Below are 19554 nucleotides of genomic sequence, written 5' to 3'. Positions count from 1 at the left end.
AAATCCAAAACAAATAGGCAAACCCAAACAATACAAACATATGCAAATGATGAATGCCTGCCCTATGGCTGATGATATCATCTGTCGGTTATTAAGCCAACCCGACGTGTCCGGTAGCTAACCCGGGCACAGTCTCTCTGTTGCGTATTAATATCATTAGAGGGAATATGTGCCCTGTCACCATTAGAGGGTATCTGCGCCCTGTCACCATTAGAGGGTATCGGTGCCCTGTCACCCTTACAACCTGAGAGAAAACACAAGCATGCTTACATTCAACATTTTTCATCATTATTCATTTATCATATATGCCTTTATACTCAGCCATAATCTATAATGGCTTTGCCGTAACTCGGCAATAACTCAGCCATCCGGCTCACAGTTCAATCCAGAACTAGCCAATTTATCAACATGGCTCCACCGTATCTGGCAATAACTCAGCCATCCGACTCATGGTTCAATCAAGAACCAACCATTTATCAATAATTATAGCCCTTCGGCTCATGGCATACACGGTACTTCCACCGCCATCCTCCATATCTCATATAATCATCTTTGATCATCATTGATCACAACTTTTCCCCTTGCTTCATTCGCAAGTTACCACATCCCCTAGCTCCTTCCTCTTTGCTAGGCATATCATAATGATTCAATACATAAGGGGTGAGATTGGAGGCTTGAAAGTATGAGATTTAGCTTTTAAAACTCACAAATCAACTTCGGGATGAAAACAGGGCTACGCGCACGCGTGGATGGCCACAAAGCTCATCGACGCGTATGCGTCATACACGCGGACGCGCAGATTGAAACACAGCCAGACGACGCATACGCGTCAGCCACGCGTACGCGTGTGTGCATTTGCGCTCCAGGCACAAAACTGGCACAACTCTCGGGAAAATGGCTGGGCATTGGGTGCAGCGCATCGACGTGCACGCGCACACCACGCGCACGCGTGGATGGTGCTTTCTTGAAGAACGACGCGTATGCGCCAAGTGCGCCTACGCGTAGGGGGTCGTTCTGCTAAAAAAATTTTCTAAGTTAAAAGCTGCAGAATTCACAGATTCAACCCCCAATCTTCCGACGGACATAACTTTCTCATTTTAAATCATTTTTCGCCCGTTCTTCGAACAGCATAGACATCCTGGATCCAATTTCACTTTTAAACAATTTTGGCACAAAACAGAAATCCACAGTCCAAGTTATGTCCCATCAAAGTATGCCCAAAAATCATGTTTTCACTCAAAACCGCAAGGTGCCATTTTCAAAACAAGCTGTTTCCAACTCTTTTCAAAATCAACCAAAACATGCCAATTTCATCTCTTTTCTTTGAAATCAATCAAAGTATATCAAAATCGACAATAAGCCTCCTCAACTCATACACTAACACATTACCACAATTCACAAAACCGCCATATAACCATTTTTACCCATTTCACACAAATGGCTAAATTACAAACACATTAACATGTCATACATCATTCCTCATCCCAATTTCTAACAATATTATTCCCAATCAATCATCATTATACATAATCAATATCACACTCACTATCACATGGTTTCACCCACAAATCAACCTTAATCATTTCTCAAGCATATATCACAACATACATATCTCTCATGCATCATCATACCATCAAGGCATCAATAATCATGATCACATATAAGACCACATAACATACCTCAACCAAAACCAAACATACCTCATCTATACAATTTCACCCAAAATTACCAAATTCCACACTTCAACTCCTCAAACCTTATTATTCAATAACCAACCCAATCATTCACATATTCATTATCTGAAATTCATCCAATCACTTGTGTCATCATACAATGCACACATCAACTTACCTTCCTTACCTCTTTCCGGCCTCCGGCCCAAAATTTACGGCCTCCGGCCCAATTTCACAATTTAAATGCATAAACCACAAATCAATACTCATTACCCAATACATCAAATTTTTAATACACCAAGCATACAAGGCCACACAATTCTCAACCCAATCATTAATTCACATTACATACCAACTATGCATATTAGCACCAACCATTTACACAATTCAAACTTAATCCTAGGACATCTAGCCTAGGAATTCTCATCACACCACACGGTACTTAAATGAAACTTAAACCGTACCTCTTGTAGCCAAATCAATTGAGCCTCTTCTTTAGAAGTCTCTACCAATCTTAGTCCCAAGCCTCACCAAAGCTCCTCAAGCAACACCAATCTCCCAATTGTGCACCAAGATCATCAAATACACTAACATAACCAATATCACATACATATATCAACCTAGGACTCATAAAAATGACAAATCACAAGGGTTTGAGCACTTCTTACCTCAGCCCATATGAAGTAGGGATAGAACCCACTTGGAATCCATGTTGGAGTATCCCTAAACACCCAAAATCACAAGATTTCAACACTAACTACCCAAAAACGTGTAACAGTAGAGAATTTCGAAAACTGGGCAGAGATGAATGAAATACTCACCACAAAACTTAGATAGAATTGTAGAGGATGAGAAGAGCGATGCGTGGCCGCAAACGGCTCGTCAATCGGAGCTCCGTAGCTCAAGTTATGGTGGTTTGAAGATCAAAGAGAGTTAGGTTTTCTCTCTTCTCTTCTCTCTTCCCAATTTCAGCGCCCAACACCCCTTCTTTAGGGAAAAATGAGCTGAAATGCTCATAACTAATGTTTATATATGTTGGGTCTTGGGCCCACTTAGGCCCGGTTCACTTATTTTTGTCCGTTGGCCCAATTTTGGACCAAAACCTTTAAGATTAGCGCTCTAAATCGCACTTCAAATATTTCTACCTCCCCTAATTATAATTCCTCATTTCTTAATCTTATTTACTCATAATCAATTTTTTCAGCTGTAGTACCAGACAAATCTCAGCCGGTACTTCCGGTCAAAATTCCACTGCGCGCTTTTACGCAGAAAACTATGTTTTCCGACTCGAAAAAATTCGCTGAATCCAAATATCATATTTAAATCATCAAATTCCAATTGCCAAATCTTCCAACCATATTCGCTCCTACTTAACTTATTATTTAATTAATTTCGGTTAGACCGGGTATTACATTCTACCCCCCTAACAGAAATTTTTGTCCTCGAAAATTCTATCCATCTCTACGAGTACGCGAGCATAGTCTGCCTTTATATCAAACGCATAACAGTTCCAAGGTCTTTTTTTACTCTGCGTGCTTCCGTTGCCGCGCTCTGATTTCTCTATCCCTGAGGGTCTCGGTCGTTCGTTCAACGCCGACCAACAGCCTCGTCCCTTACTTTTACCGTCTCATCAACTCACACCTTATTAAATCTCGAATCATGTCATCAATAAGATTGCCATCATCGTTAATCATAGCCATTATCCCACATCACTATAATCAATCAACGATCATCACCACACCTTAATCATACTCCATCACTATCCTCTCTCTCTCTCTCTGCCAAGACAATTCCTCTAATCACAGTTCAACTCCAAGCATAATCTCCAAACTTACTTTCTTATTCTCAAACCCTCAAATTTCTTCATGACTTGCTGATATAAAGTCTCTGGCTTATCAATCAAAAACCCCTTTCATTTCTAGAAATCAAATGAGTTTGGAATAGCAAGTTAACAAAATCATAAGAGTTCGCATTTCCTTCAATAATCTATAAAAGCATTTGAAACACATCTCTTTTGTTAAAATTACTCATATCAAAAATCATCTTCAAAACCAAAACCAACACTCTTTCAAATTCTTGGGGAAAAATTTTCAATAGTACCTCTCCAAAAATTGGAGTTTACCACCTGTCACGGGTTCCCTCAAACCAATCTCAGTACCGCATCAACATTTCGATTTAATGGTTTTCACATTCGTCTTTTAAAACCAATCATTATAAATCTCAAACTAAAACCAAGGTCACTATGACCAAACATCACAGTACTCATCTCTCAACACCACAACTTGCACTCTCTCATCATCTAAATCCAATTGTGCATTAATGATAATTTCCTCATCCGCTTTAGAACCATCAAAGCTCACAGCCGCAATCATTTCCAACTATTTGGGGATCATTACTTGCAGTAACCCGCTTAACCCTTCTAGTATTCAAACATAAGATACTATAGTAAACTTTTACAGCTCTTATCCGTAGCTATCCTGTGTTATGCTTCCACAAGTTTCCATTGTTTTATTCTGATCTCTCGTCTAGTACGAGCTCTATCACTTATTTCCAGAAGTACTCAACCACAACTTAGCATGACTGGCATTCACTAGATTTCTATCTATGATAGCTAAAACCACATACCAACTTAATCGTACTTTTAGCACGTTGTTACCAATCTTTCGCTTACCAATTCCCAAACCGTCGGATCTAACGGTATCCCCCGTTGTTATAATGAACACACGACCTTGTTGTTGGTTCTTAGTAGTATTTCGGTTGACCTTCTTAGGACGTTTCTAGGACACATGTCTAACTCCTCTACAACCATGGCAAAGTCCCAATCTACCTCGACACGGAGTTCCCGAATGATGGCTTTGACATCGCCCACCAGTCATTCCACTCTGAGGTTGCTTTCCGTTAAAGGCCTACCTAATCATTTATGCTCACCAAACCTTCTATTAAGATAACTTAGGGTTATCTAGAACAGATCATAATTTTTCATTCGACCATGTATTATGAGTGAATACCAGCCTTCAGCATTATCTAAGGTGGTAAAGAATTAAGTTATCAGTTTTCTTATTACCCCAGGTACGAAAATCGGACCTGGCAGTCTCCCGATCCTTCCGGTGTGGGCAATCTTTGACCAAATGTCCTAGCTTTTTGCAATTGTAACACAAACCCGAACCATAACGACACGGTCTATTTGGGTGATGACCTCCACATCTCTGACAGCTCAAAATATCCGAAACAGCCACTATTTGTTTTTCCCTACCTTTTCCTTGGGAATTCTTATTCGTCGCAAGGTCATTCCGCCTTTGGGGAAAACGTTGTGGGTATCCTCTTCTCTTAAACTCTTGACCCCTTGTTGGGTACTCTTGATTGTGCTCCCTGCGGTGGGACTCCCGATGGTCATTCTTCGCCTCAACAGCCTTCCTCACACATTCTTCAGCAATACGGCTCTTGTTCACAAGTTCAGAAAATACCCTAATCTCCATCGGTCCAACGGAGCTCAGGATTTCACTTCGAAGTCCTCCCTCATACTTAATACACTTCCATTCCTCGAAGTCTCCCGGGGTTCCATGACACATACGAGAAAATCTGAATAACTCCTCAAATTTATCCGTATACTCAGATACGGACATTGTACCCTGCTTCAGTTGCAGTAATTCAAGTTCCTTGACCGTTCTAGCAGAACTCGGGAAGTACTTCTTATAAAATTCCACTTGGAAGGCACCCCAGGTGATAGGATCATTCCCCTGCTGCAGGAGACGTCGAGCCCCTTGCCACCAATGCGATGCTTCCCCCGTGAGCAGATAGGTAGCAAATTCAACACACTGCTCTTCAGGCACCAACTGCGCTTGCAGTGCTCGCTCCATGGCCTGAAACCAGGTGTCAGCTTCAGTCGGATTAGTGGTTCCCTTGAACTTAGGTGGATTAACCTTTAAGAAAGTTGCCAGTGTCATCGGGCCCTGAGCTCCACTTCCGCCATTGCCGTTATTGTTTATCTGTTGCCCAAGAGCCTCCGCAGTGGCCTGCATAGTAGCAGCCATATTCTCCAAAGCTGCCATAAGGTTTACCGGGTTATTCGGGTTGATTTTCGGTTCCTGAGTACTAGTACGATCTCTCCCACGTCCCCGACCGGGTCCACGAGGCGCCATCTGGTTCCTATACACACCAAACAATCGATATCAAGTTGATCAGTCTCAATATCGGAAGTATAGTGCTTCAAAGTACCAAAGGTACACTCATGAACTTCATGCTAGATGTATCGGTTAGATACCCAAACTAGCACAGGCACAGACTCAGAGTATGCATTGAAGCATAAGCAGTTCCATCCCTCAGGCTCACGAGGACGAACCAGGCTCTAATACCATAATGTAACACCCTACTATTCAAATCCTTATGCTCGAGTCATAAGTCAATGATATTACGGTGGTACGACTCTCAGGTGGATTTTTAATAAATAAATATAGGTAATTTTCGAAAGGAGTATTAATCGAGAAGCCTGAAAAGAGTAGAAATAAAATCGCGAAGACGTATCACTCACGTTTCGACAACGAAAAGTTAAACTGTTAAGCCGAACGCGATATACGGACAAGGCAAAAAGGAGATTAAGAGATAGATAACAGATAGATATTTATAGCATACGTAAATAGCCACTAGTCGCGACCCGCGAAGTTTAGGCCGGCTAGGGTACAGTATGAAGGTAGTTGACAACAGCATATCCTAATCTCTCCCAAAGGAAACATAAGAGCCTCTATAGGCAAGTTCCAAAAGAGTTCAATACATAATATAATCTTTTCAAAGCAAAGGTGGAGAGATTCTAAGCAAAACACAAAGTAGAGAAAATAAATATCTTCGCCATCTCTCAGGTGAACCACAGCTCACTTCTGAGCACCTGAACCTGTATCTGAAAAATAAGAGATATATACGGAATGAGAACCCCAGGCCCATGGGTTCCCAGTACGGTAAAAGTGTCAAATAAATACAATGCACTGCAATAAAAACTCACTAAGCATCCTAAACTCCTTTTCGCCTAGTATCCAGCCTAGATTCTCACTAATCCATAAATAGGCATCTGTCGTAAGGGGATACTAAATCTAGTTCATATCTCATATGATTCCCAACTCGCTGACTCTCCCACGAATCAGATTCAGAATCATAAACAAAACCATCATCAGTCGTACTATCTCAGCAATTCTATATCAATACATCATACCCTCACCTGGAGCTAGTGAAACCACATCACTGCGTCTATCCAGGGAGCTCAAATCATCTCAGCTAATGATCATCATCATCATGCAATCACATCATCAATTCATCTCATCAAGAACAACCCTCAACCTCCACCGACACCAACATGAGGGGCCTCTCAGTTGTACAAACACAAGCAATACAGGCAAGTAATACACAATTAAGGTACAAGTAGAACAAGTAGCACATAATCAGGTAACATAGCACATATAATGTAGAAATCCAAAACAAATAGGCAAACCCAAACAATTCAAACATATGCAAATGATGAATGCCTGCCCTATGGCTGATGATATCATCTGTCGGTTATTAAGCCAACCCGACGTGTCCGGTAGCTAACCCGGGCACAGTCTCTCTGTTGCGTATTAATATCATTAGAGGGAATATGTGCCCTGTCACCATTAGAGGGTATCTGCGCCCTGTCGCCATTAGAGGGTATCGGTGCCCTGTCACCCTTACAACCAGAGAGAAAACACAAGCATGCTTACATTCAACATTTTTCATCATTATTCATTTATCATATATGCCTTTATACTCAGCCATAATCCATAATGGCTTTGCCGTAACTCGGCAATAACTCAGCCATCCGGCTCACAGTTCAATCCAGAACTAGCCAATTTATCAACATGGCTCCGCCGTATCCGGCAATAACTCAGCCATCCGGCTCATGGTTCAATCAAGAACCAACCATTTATCAATAATTATAGCCCTTCGGCTCATGGCATACACGGTATTTCCACCGCCATCCTCCATATCTCATATAATCATCTTTAATCATCATTGATCACAACTTTTCCCCTTGCTTCATTCGCAAGTTACCACATCCCCTAGCTCCTTCCTCTTTGCTAGGCATATCATAATGATTCAATACATAAGGGGTGAGATTGGAGGCTTGAAAGTATGAGATTTAGCTTTTAAAACTCACAAATCAACTTCGGGATGAAAACAGGGCTACGCGCACGCGTACTTCACGCGCACGCGTGGATGGCCACAAAGCTCATCGACGCGTATGCGTCATACACGTGGACGCGCAGATTGAAACACAGCCAGACGACGCATACGCGTCAGCCACGCGTACGCGTGTGTGCATTTGCGCTCCAGGCACAAAACTGGCACAACTCTCGGGAAAATGGCTGGGCATTGGGTGCAGCGCATCGACGTGCACGTGCACACCACGCGCACGCGTGGATGGTGCTTTCTTGAAGAACGACGCGTATGCGCCAAGTGCGCCTACGCGTAGGGGGTCATTCTGCTAAAAAAATTTTCTAAGTTAAAAGCTGCAAAATTCACAGATTCAACCCCCAATCTTCCGACGGACATAACTTTCTCATTTTAAATCATTTTTCGCCCGTTCTTCGAACGGCATAGACATCCTGGATCCAATTTCACTTTTAAACAATTTTGGCACAAAACAGAAATCCACAGTCCAAGTTATGTCCCGTCAAAGTATGCCCAAAAACCATGTTTTCACTCAAAACCGCAAGGTGCCATTTTCAAAACAAGCCGTTTCCAACTCTTTTCAAAATCAACCAAAACATGCCAATTTCATCTCTTTTCTTTGAAATCAATCAAAGTATATCAAAATCGACAATAAGCCTCCTCAACTCATACACTAACACATTACCACAATTCACAAAACCGCCATATAACCATTTTTACCCATTTCACACAAATGGCTAAATTACAAACACATTAACATGTCATACATCATTCCTCATCCCAATTTCTAACAATATTATTCCCAATCAATCATCATTATACATAATCAATATCACACTCACTATCACATGGTTTCACCCACAAATCAACCTTAATCATTTCTCAAGCATATATCACAACATACATATCTCTCATGCATCATCATACCATCAAGGCATCAATAATCATGATCACATATAAGACCACATAACATACCTCAACCAAAACCAAACATACCTCATCTATACAATTTCACCCAAAATTACCAAATTCCACACTTCAACTCCTCAAACCTTATTATTCAATAACCAACCCAATCATTCACATATTCATTATCTGAAATTCATCCAATCACTTGTGTCATCATACAATGCACACATCAACTTACCTTCCTTACCTCTTTCCGGCCTCCGGCCCAAAATTTACGGCCTCCGGCCCAATTTCACAATTTAAATGCATAAACCACAAATCAATACTCATTACCCAATACATCAAATTTTTAATACACCAAGCATACAAGGCCACACAATTCTCAACCCAATCATTAATTCACATTACATACCAACTATGCATATTAGCACCAACCATTTACACAATCCAAACTTAATCCTAGGGCATCTAGCCTAGGAATTCTCATCACACCACACGATACTTAAATTAAACTTAAACCGTATCTCTTGTAGCCAAATCAATTGAGCCTCTTCTTTAGAAGTCTCTACTAATCTTAGTCCCAAGTCTCACCAAAGCTCCTCAAGCAACACCAATCTCCCAATTGTGCACCAAGATCATCAAATACACTAACATAACCAATATCACATACATACATCAACCTAGGGCTCATAAAAATGACAAATCACAAGGGTTTGAGCACTTCTTACCTCAGCCCATATGAAGTAGGGATAGAATCCACTTGGAATCCATGTTGGAGTATCTCTAAACACCCAAAATCACAAGATTTCAACACTAACTATCCAAAAACGTGTAACAGTAGAGAATTTCGAAAACTGGGCAGAGATGAATGAAATACTCACCACAAAACTTAGATAGAATTGTAGAGGATGAGAAGAGCGACGTGTGGCCGTAAACGGCTCGTCAATCGGAGCTCCGTAGCTCAAGTTATGGTGGTTTGAAGATCAAAGAGAGTTTGGTTTTCTCTCTTCTCTTCTCTCTTCCCAATTTCAGCGCCCAACACCCCTTCTTTAGGGCAAAATAAGCTGAAATGCTCATAACTAATATTTATATATGTTGGGTCTTGGGCCCACTTAGGCCCGGTTCACTTATTTTTGTCCGTTGGCCCAATTTTGGACCAAAACCTTTAAGATTAGCGCTCTAAATCGCACTTCAAATATTTCTACCTCCCCTAATTATAATTCCTCATTTCTTAATCTTATTTACTCATAATCAATTTTCTCAGCTGTAGTACCAGACAAATCTCAGCCGGTACTTCCGGTCAAAATTCCACTGCGCGCTTTTACGCAGAAAACTATGTTTTCCGACTCGGAAAAATTCGCTGAATCCAAATATCATATTTAAATCATCAAATTCCAATTGCCAAATCTTCCAACCATATTCGCTCCTACTTAACTTATTATTTAATTAATTTCGGTTAGACCGGGTATTACATTCTACCCCCCTAACAGAAATTTTCGTCCTCGAAAATTCTATCCATGTCTACGAGTACGCGAGCATAGTCTGCCTTTATATCAAACGCATAACAGTTCCAAGGTCTTTTTTTACTCTGCGCGCTTCCGTTGCCGCGCTCTGATTTCTCTATCCCTGAGGGTCTCGGTCGTTCGTTCAACGCCGACCAACAGCCTCGTCCCTTACTTTTACCGTCTCATCAACTCACACCATATTAAATCTCGAATCATGTCATCAATAAGATTGCCATCATCGTTAATCATAGCCATTATCCCACATCACTATAATCAATCAACGATCATCACCACACCTTAATCATACTCCATCACTATCCTCTCTCTCTCTCTCTGCCAAGACAATTCCTCTAATCACAGTTCAACTCCAAGCATAATCTCCAAACTTACTTTCTTATTCTCAAACCCTCAAATTTCTTCATGACTTGCTGATATAAAGTCTCTGGCTTATCAATCAAAAACCCTTTTCATTTCTAGAAATCAAATGAGTTTGGAATAGCAAGTTAACAAAATCATAAGAGTTCGCATTTCCTTCAATAATCTATAAAAGCATTTGAAACACATCTCTTTTGTTAAAATTACTCATATCAAAAATCATCTTCAAAACCAAAACCAACACTCTTTCAAATTCTTGGGGAAAAATTTTCAACAGTACCTCTCCAAAAGTTGGAGTTTACCACCTGTCACGGGTTCCCTCAAACCAATCTCAGTACCGCATCAACATTTCGATTTAATGGGTTTCACATTCGTCTTTTAAAACCAATCATTATAAATCTCAAACTAAAACCAAGGTCACTATGACCAAACATCACAGTACTCATCTCTCAACACCACAACTTGCACTCTCTCATCATCTAAATCCAATTGTGCATTAATGATAATTTCCTCATCCGCTTTAGAACCATCAAAGCTCACAGCAGCAATCATTTCCAACTATTTGGGGATCATTACTTGCAGTAACCCGCTTAACCCTTCTAGTATTCAAACATAAGATACTATAGTAAACTTTTACAGCTCTTATCCGTAGCTATCCTGTGTTACTGCTTCCACAAGTTTCCATTGTTTTATTCTGATCTCTCGTCTAGTACGAGCTCTATCACTTATTTCCAGAAGTACTCAACCACAACTTAGCATGACTGGCATTCACTAGATTTCTATCTATGATAGCCAAAACCACATACCAACTTAATCGTACTTTTAGCACGTTGTTACCAATCTTTTGCTTACCAATTCCCAAACCGTCGGATCTAACGGTATCCCCCGTTGTTATAATGAACACACGACCTTGTTGTTGGTTCTTGGTAGTATTTCGGTTGACCTTCTTAGGACGTTTCTAGGACACATGTCTAACTCCTCTACAACCATGGCAAAGTCCCAATCTACCTCGACACGGAGTTCCCGAATGATGGCTTTGACATCGCCCACCAGTCATTCCACTCTGAGGTTGCTTTCCGTTAAAAGCCTACCTAATCATTTATGCTCACCAAATCTTCTATTAAGATAACTTAGGGTTATCTAGAACAGATCATAATTTTTCATTCGACCATGTATTATGAGTGAATACCAGCCTTCAGCATTATCTAAGGTGGTAAAGAATTAAGTTATCAGTTTTCTTATTACCTCAGGTACGAAAATCGGACCTGGCAGTCTTCCGATCCTTCCGGTGTGGGCAATCTTTGACCAAATGTCCTAGCTTTCCGCAATTGTAACACAAACCCGAACCATAACGACACGGTCTATTTGGGTGATGACCTCCACATCTCTGACAGCTCAAAACATCCGAAACAGCCACTATTTGTTTTTCCCTACCTTTTCCTTGGGAATTCTTATTCGTCGCAAGGTCATTCCGCCTTTGGAAAAAACGTTGTGGGTATCCTCTTCTCTTAAACACTTGACCCCTTGTTGGGTACTCTTGATTGTGCTCCCTGCGGTGGGACTCCCGATGGTCATTCTTCGCCTCAACAGCTTTCCTCACACATTCTTCAGCAATACGGCTCTTGTTCACAAGTTCAGAGAAGACCCTAATCTCCATCAGTCCAACGGAGCTCAGGATTTCACTTCGAAGTCCTCCCTCATACTTAATACACTTCCATTCCTCGAAGTCTCCCGGGGTTCCATGACACATACGAGAAAACCTGAATAACTCCTCAAATTTATCCGTATACTCAGATACGGACATTGTACCCTACTTTAGTTGCAGTAATTCAAGTTCCTTGACCGTTCTAGCAGAACTCGGGAAGTACTTCTTATAAAATTCCACTTGGAAGGCACCCCAGGTGATAGGATCATTCCCCTGCTGCAGGAGACGTCGAGCCCCTTGCCACCAATGCGATGCTTCCCCCGTGAGCAGATAGGTAGCAAATTCAACACACTGCTCTTCAGGCACCAACTGCGCTTGCAGTGCTCGCTCCATGGCCTGAAACCAGGTGTCAGCTTCAGTCGGATTAGTGGTTCCCTTGAACTTAGGTGGATTAACCTTTAAGAAAGTTGCCAATGTCATCGAGCCCTGAGCTCCACTTCCGCCATTGCCGTTATTGTTTATCTGTTGCCCAATAGCCTCCGCAGTGGCCTGCATAGTAGCAGCCATATTCTCCAACGCTGCCATAAGGTTTACCGGGTTATTCGGGTTGATTTCCGGTTCCTGAGTACTAGTACGATCTCTCCCACGTCCCCGACCGGGTCCACGAGGCGCCATCTGGTTCCTATACACACCAAACAATCGATATCAAGTTGATCAGTCTCAATATCGGAAGTATAGTGCTTCAAAGTACCAAAGGTACACTCATGAACTTCATGCTAGATGTATCGGTTAGATACCCTAACTAGCACAGGCACAGATTCAGAGTATGCATTGAAGCATAAGCAGTTCCATCCCTCAGGCTCACGAGGACGAACCAGGCTCTGATACCATAATGTAACACCCTAATATTCAAATCCTTATGCTCGAGTCATAAGTCAATGATATTACGGTGGTACGACTCTCAGGTAGATTTTTAATATATAAATATAGGTAATTTTCAAAATGAGTATTAATCGAGAAGCCTGAAAAGAGTAGAAATAAAATCGCGAAGACGTATCACTCACGTTTCGACAACGAAAAGTTAAACTGTTAAGCCGAACGCGATATACGGACAAGGCATAAAGGAGATTAAGAGATAGATAACAGATAGATATTTATAGCATACGTAAATAGCCACTAGTCGCGACCCGCGAAGTTTAGGCCGGCTAGGGTACAGTATGAAGGTAGTTGACAACAGTATATCCTAATCTCTCCCAAAGGAAACATAAGAGCCTCTATAGGCAAGTTCCAAAAGAGTTCAATACATAATATAATCTTTTCAAAGCAAAGGTGGAGAGATTCTAAGCAAAACACAAAGTAGAGAAAATAAATATCTTTGCCGTCTCTCAGGTGAACCACAGCTCACTTCTGAGCACCTGAACCTGTATCTGAAAAACAAGAGATATATACGGAATGAGAACCCCGGGCCCATGGGTTCCCAGTACGGTAAAAGTGTCAAATAAATACAATGCACTGCAATAAAAACTCACTAAGCATCCTAAACTCCTTTTCGCCCAGTATCCAGCCTAGATTCTCACTAATCCATAAATAGGCATCTATCGTAAGGGGATACTAAATCTAGTTCATATCTCATATGATTCCCAACTCGCTGACTCTCCCATGAATCAGATTCAGAATCATAAACAAAACCATCATCAGTCGTACTATCTCAGCAATTCTATATCAATACATCATACCCTCACCTGGAGCTAGTGAAACCACATCACTGCGTCTATCCAGGGAGCTCAAATCATCTCAGCTAATGATCATCATCATCATGCAATCACATCATCAATTCATCTCATCAAGAACAACCCTCAACCTCCACCGACACCAACATGAGGGGCCTCTTAGTTATACAAACACAAGCAATACAGGCAAGTAATACACAATTAAGGTACAAGTAGAACAAGTAGCACATAATCAGGTAACATAGCACATATAATGTAGAAATCCAAAACAAATAGGCAAACCCAAACAATTCAAACATATGCAAATGATGAATGCCTGCCCTATGGCTGATGATATCATCTGTCGGTTATTAAGCCAACCCGACGTGTCCGGTAGCTAACCCGGGCACAGTCTCTCTGTTGCGTATTAATATCATTAGAGGGAATATGTGCCCTGTCACCATTAGAGGGTATCTGCGCCCTGTCGCCATTAGAGGGTATCTGCGCCCTGTCGCCATTAGAGGGTACCAGTGCCCTGTCACCCTTACAACCAGAGAGAAAACACAAGCATGCTTACATTCAACATTTTTCATCATTATTCATTTATCATATATGCCTTTATACTCAGCCATAATCCATAATGGCTTTGCCATAACTCGGCAATAACTCAGCCATCCGGCTCACAGTTCAATCCAGAACTAGCCAATTTATCAACATGGCTCCGTCGTATCCGGCAATAACTCAGCCATCCGGCTCATGGTTTAATCAAGAACCAACCATTTATCAATAATTATAGCCCTTCGGCTCATGGCATACACGGTAATTCCACCGCCATCCTCCATATCTCATATAATCATCTTTGATCATCATTGATCAAAACTTTTCCCCTTGCTTCATTCGCAAGTTACCACATCCCCTAGCTCCTTCCTCTTTGCTAGGCATATCATAATGATTCAATACATAAGGGGTGAGATCGGAGGCTTGAAAGTATGAGATTTAGCTTTTAAAACTCACAAATTAACTTCGGGATAAAAACAGGGCTACGCGCACGCGTACGTCACGCGCACGCGCGGATTGAAACACAGCCAGACGACGCATACGCGTCAGCCACGCGTACGCGTGTGTGCATTTGCGCCCCAGGCACAAAACTGGCACAACTCTCGGGAAAATGGCTGGGCATTGGGTGCAGCGCATCGACGTGCACGCACACACCACGCGCACGCGTGGATGGTGCTTTCTTGAAGAACGACGCGTATGCGCCAAGTGCGCCTACGCGTAGGGGGTCATTCTGCTAAAAAAATTTCTAAGTTAAAAGCTGCAGAATTCACAGATTCAACCCCCAATCTTTCGACGGACATAACTTTCTCATTTTAAATCATTTTTCACCCGTTCTTCGAATGGCATAGACATCCTGGATCCAATTTCAACTTTAAATAATTTTGGCACAAAACAGAAATCTACAGTCCAAGTTATGTCCCGTCAAAGTATGCCCAAAAACCATGTTTTCACTCAAAACCGCAAGGTGCCATTTTCAAAACAAGCCGTTTCCAACTCTTTTCAAAATCAACCAAAACATGCCAATTTCATCTCTTTTCTTTGAAATCAATCAAAGTATATCAAAATCGACAATAAGCCTCCTCAACTCATACACTAACACATTACCACAATTCACAAAACCGCCATATAACCATTTTTACCCATTTCACACAAATGGCTAAATTACAAACACATTAACATGTCATACATCATTCCTCATCCCAATTTCTAACAATATTATTCCCAATCAATCATCATTATACATAATCAATATCACACTCACTATCACATGGTTTCACCCACAAATCAACCTTAATCATTTCTCAAGCATATATCATAACATACATATCTCTCATGCATCATCATACTATCAAGGCATCAATAATCATGATCACATATAAAACCACATAACATACCTCAACCAAAACCAAGCATACCTCATCTATACAATTTCACCCAAAATTACCAAATTCCACACTTCAACTCCTCAAACCTTATTATTCAATAACCAACCCAATCATTCACATATTCATTATCTGAAATTCATCCAATCACTTGTGTCATCATACAATGCACACATCAACTTACCTTCCTTATCTCTTTCCGGCCTCCGGCCCAAAATTTACGGCCTCCGGCCCAATTTCACAATTTAAATGCATAAACCACAAATCAATACTCATTACCCAATACATCAAATTTTCAATACACCAAGCATACAAGGCCACACAATTCTCAACCCAATCATTAATTCACATTACATACCAACTATGCATATTAGCACCAACCATTTACACAATCCAAACTTAATCCTAGGGCATCTAGCCTAGGAATTCTCATCACACCACACGGTACTTAAATGAAACTTAAACCGTATCTCTTATAGCCAAATCAATTGAGCCTCTTCTTTAGAAGTCTCTACCAATCTTAGTCCCAAGCCTCACCAAAGCTCCTCAAGCAACACCAATCTCCCAATTGTTCACCAAGATCATCAAATACACTAACATAACCAATATCACATACATACATCAACCTAGGGCTCATAAAAATGACAAATCACAAGGGTTTGAGCACTTCTTACCTCAGCCCATATGAATTAGGGATAGAACCCACTTGGAATCCATGTTGGAGTATCCCTAAACACCCAAAATCACAAGATTTCAACACTAACTACCCAAAAACGTGTAACAGTAGAGAATTTCGAAAATTGGGCAGAGATGAATGAAATACACACCACAAAACTTAGATAGAATTGTAGAGGATGAGAAGAGTGATGCGTGGCCGCAAACGGCTCGTCAATCGGAGCTCCGTAGCTCAAGTTATGGTGGTTTGAAGATCAAAGAGAGTTAGGTTTTCTCTCTTCTCTTCTCTCTTCCCAATTTCAGCGCCCAACACCCCTTCTTTAGGGCAAAATGAGCTGAAATGCTCATAACTAATGTTTATATATGTTGGGTCTTGGGCCCACTTAGGCCCGGTTCCCTTATTTTTGTCCGTTGGCCCAATTTTGGACCAAAACCTTTAAGATTAGCGATCTAAATCGCACTTCAAATATTTCTACCTCCCCTAATAATTATAATTCCTCATTTCTTAATCTTATTTACTCATAATCAATTTTCTCAGCTGTAGTACCAGACAAATCTCAGCCGGTACTTCCGGTCAAAATTCCACTGCGCGCTTTTACGCAGAAAACTATGTTTTCCGACTCGGAAAAATTCGCTGAATCCAAATATCATATTTAAATCATCAAATTCTAATTGCCAAATCTTCCAACCATATTCGCTCCTACTTAACTTATTATTTAATTAATTTCGGTTAGACCGGGTATTACAATTGTGACAATCATTTAAACTTTGATTAGGATCATTTGTTAGTTTGGAACTATTCTATTGGCGAATCAATTCTTTTTAAAAATTTCTAAATTAACGATTTGGCCATCATCATCCTTCAATGAAAAAGCTGAGTTGAGATTGCGAGCAACTGTAGCAATGACTTCAGTGGAGCTCCGAGTTAGAATAATATCATTTACATACATAGATCAATACATAGGTAATGGAGGACTCTAGTTGCTAAACAAATACGGACACATAAGATTTTGTTAGTGAGAAGTCAAGCTTCTGAAGTGCTGAGAAAAGCTTGTGATACCAAGCTCTAGGTGCCTGTTTACGGCCATATAAAGCCTTTGTAAGTTTGCAAACTAGGATCTTGTCACCAAAATATGTACCCTTGTGGCTGCCTCATATAAACATCTTCAGTGAGCTCTCCATGTAAAAATGCATTATTAACATCAACTTGCCTAATTGACCAATTCCTTGCCAGAGCTATGGACAGTATGATCCGAATTGATGTTGGCTTCACAACTAGACTGTAAGTTTCAATATAGTCAAAACTTGGTCTTTGGGAGAATCCTTGAGCCACTAAGCATGCCTTGTGCTTTTGTAGGCTTCCATCAGCATTGTATTTAAGTCTAAAAATCTATTTATTGCCTATAGCTTCTCTGCCAGTAGAGAGTAGTACTAGTTTCCATGTGTTATTTGTCTTTAAAGCTTCAAATTCAACATCCATGGCCTCCTTCCATTGGGGATCAGCTAATGCTTGCTGCACATTTCTAGGTTTAACATTGGCTTGAAAAGTCTCGTTTTAAAGAGCCAATTTTACTTTTTATTAAAATGTTATGTAAGGAAGGGTTAAGTGATGGAAGGGATGAATGGGTTGGTTGAATGCAGCTTGGTGAAAATTGATAGATTTTCACAGATGGTGGTGGATGGTAGGAAAAACTGATATTTTGAGTGTCTTAAGAAAACTTTGTTAAAGGCTAACTTTGGTAGTGTTAATTTGTAACAGGGAAGGCTGAGATTATGTAAATGATGCTACTGTGTTATTGGAAGGTTAATGAGTGATGGCATTTCTGATTAATGAATTGATTGTAGAGGAAATTTGACATTGCGTAGGAATAGATAACTTAGTACGATTTGTAGTGGTGGCAGCTTTGAGATAGTTAAATCTTGAGGCAGTTCATCTGTAGTGCTGAATTCCGAGTGTGGATCTTTAAAGGGAAAATGATCTTCATCAAACACTACATTTCTGGAAATGACTATCTTGCCAGACCTAAGTAAACATTTGTATCCCTTGTGACTGGTGCCATATTCAAGAAAAACACAAAGTGAGGATTTGAACTGCAGCTGTTCTTGTTGTAAGGCCTCATGTGTGGAAAGCACGAACAACCAAACACCTTCAAGTTTTCATAAGGTGGTTTCTTGCCAAGTTGTCTCTTAGTTGGTAAAACTCCATTCAATACAGATGTAGGAAGAATATTGATAATCTGAGCAGCTGTAGTGAATGTTTTTTCCCAGAATTTGATAGATAAAGAGGATGCAGCAAGCATTGTTAAACCCATCTCAACAACATGTCTGTGCTTCTGTTTAGTTATACTTTTCAGCTGATGTATATGAGGACAAGAAAACATGTGAACTATCCTTTGTGCTTGTAGTTCTTTAGAGAGGCTGACATATTCTACAGCATTGTCACTTTGAAAAATTTTGAGCTTAGCATTCAATTGTAATTCGGCCATATATTGAAAATGCATGAAAACTAATTTCAATTAAGCTCTACTTCTATGAGATATAACCAAGTGAAACTGGAATATGCATTATTAAAATTAACAAAGTAATTGTTTCTATTAGAATTAGAAATGGGAGTAGGACATGTTAGAGTACATAAGTTCTAAAGGAGCATTGTAAGTTATTTCAGACTCAGAAAAAGATAAACTGTGAGACTTGCCAATACAACATGAACTGCATATTGACTTATTTGGTGAAAGGGAAAAGCGTTAAGACTTTGGACACTATAGTTGCTGAGGCATGTCCAAGTAAAGCATGCCAAAGCCTATACTTATTTGCTTCTGTTTCTACTAAACTAATAAGTGCAAAAAGTGTGTGCACTGGACGAAAATTGAGAAGTCTATACATGCCTTTTGTAACATCTCCTTGAAGGATTATTTCTATAGTATCTTGAGATTTAACATAGCATCCATG

Source organism: Arachis stenosperma, chromosome 4 (assembly GCF_014773155.1).
Source record: "Arachis stenosperma cultivar V10309 chromosome 4, arast.V10309.gnm1.PFL2, whole genome shotgun sequence".
NCBI classification, from domain to species: domain Eukaryota; kingdom Viridiplantae; phylum Streptophyta; class Magnoliopsida; order Fabales; family Fabaceae; genus Arachis; species Arachis stenosperma.
The sequence above is the reverse complement of the archived record's forward strand: the minus strand, read 5'-3'. Positions refer to the sequence as shown.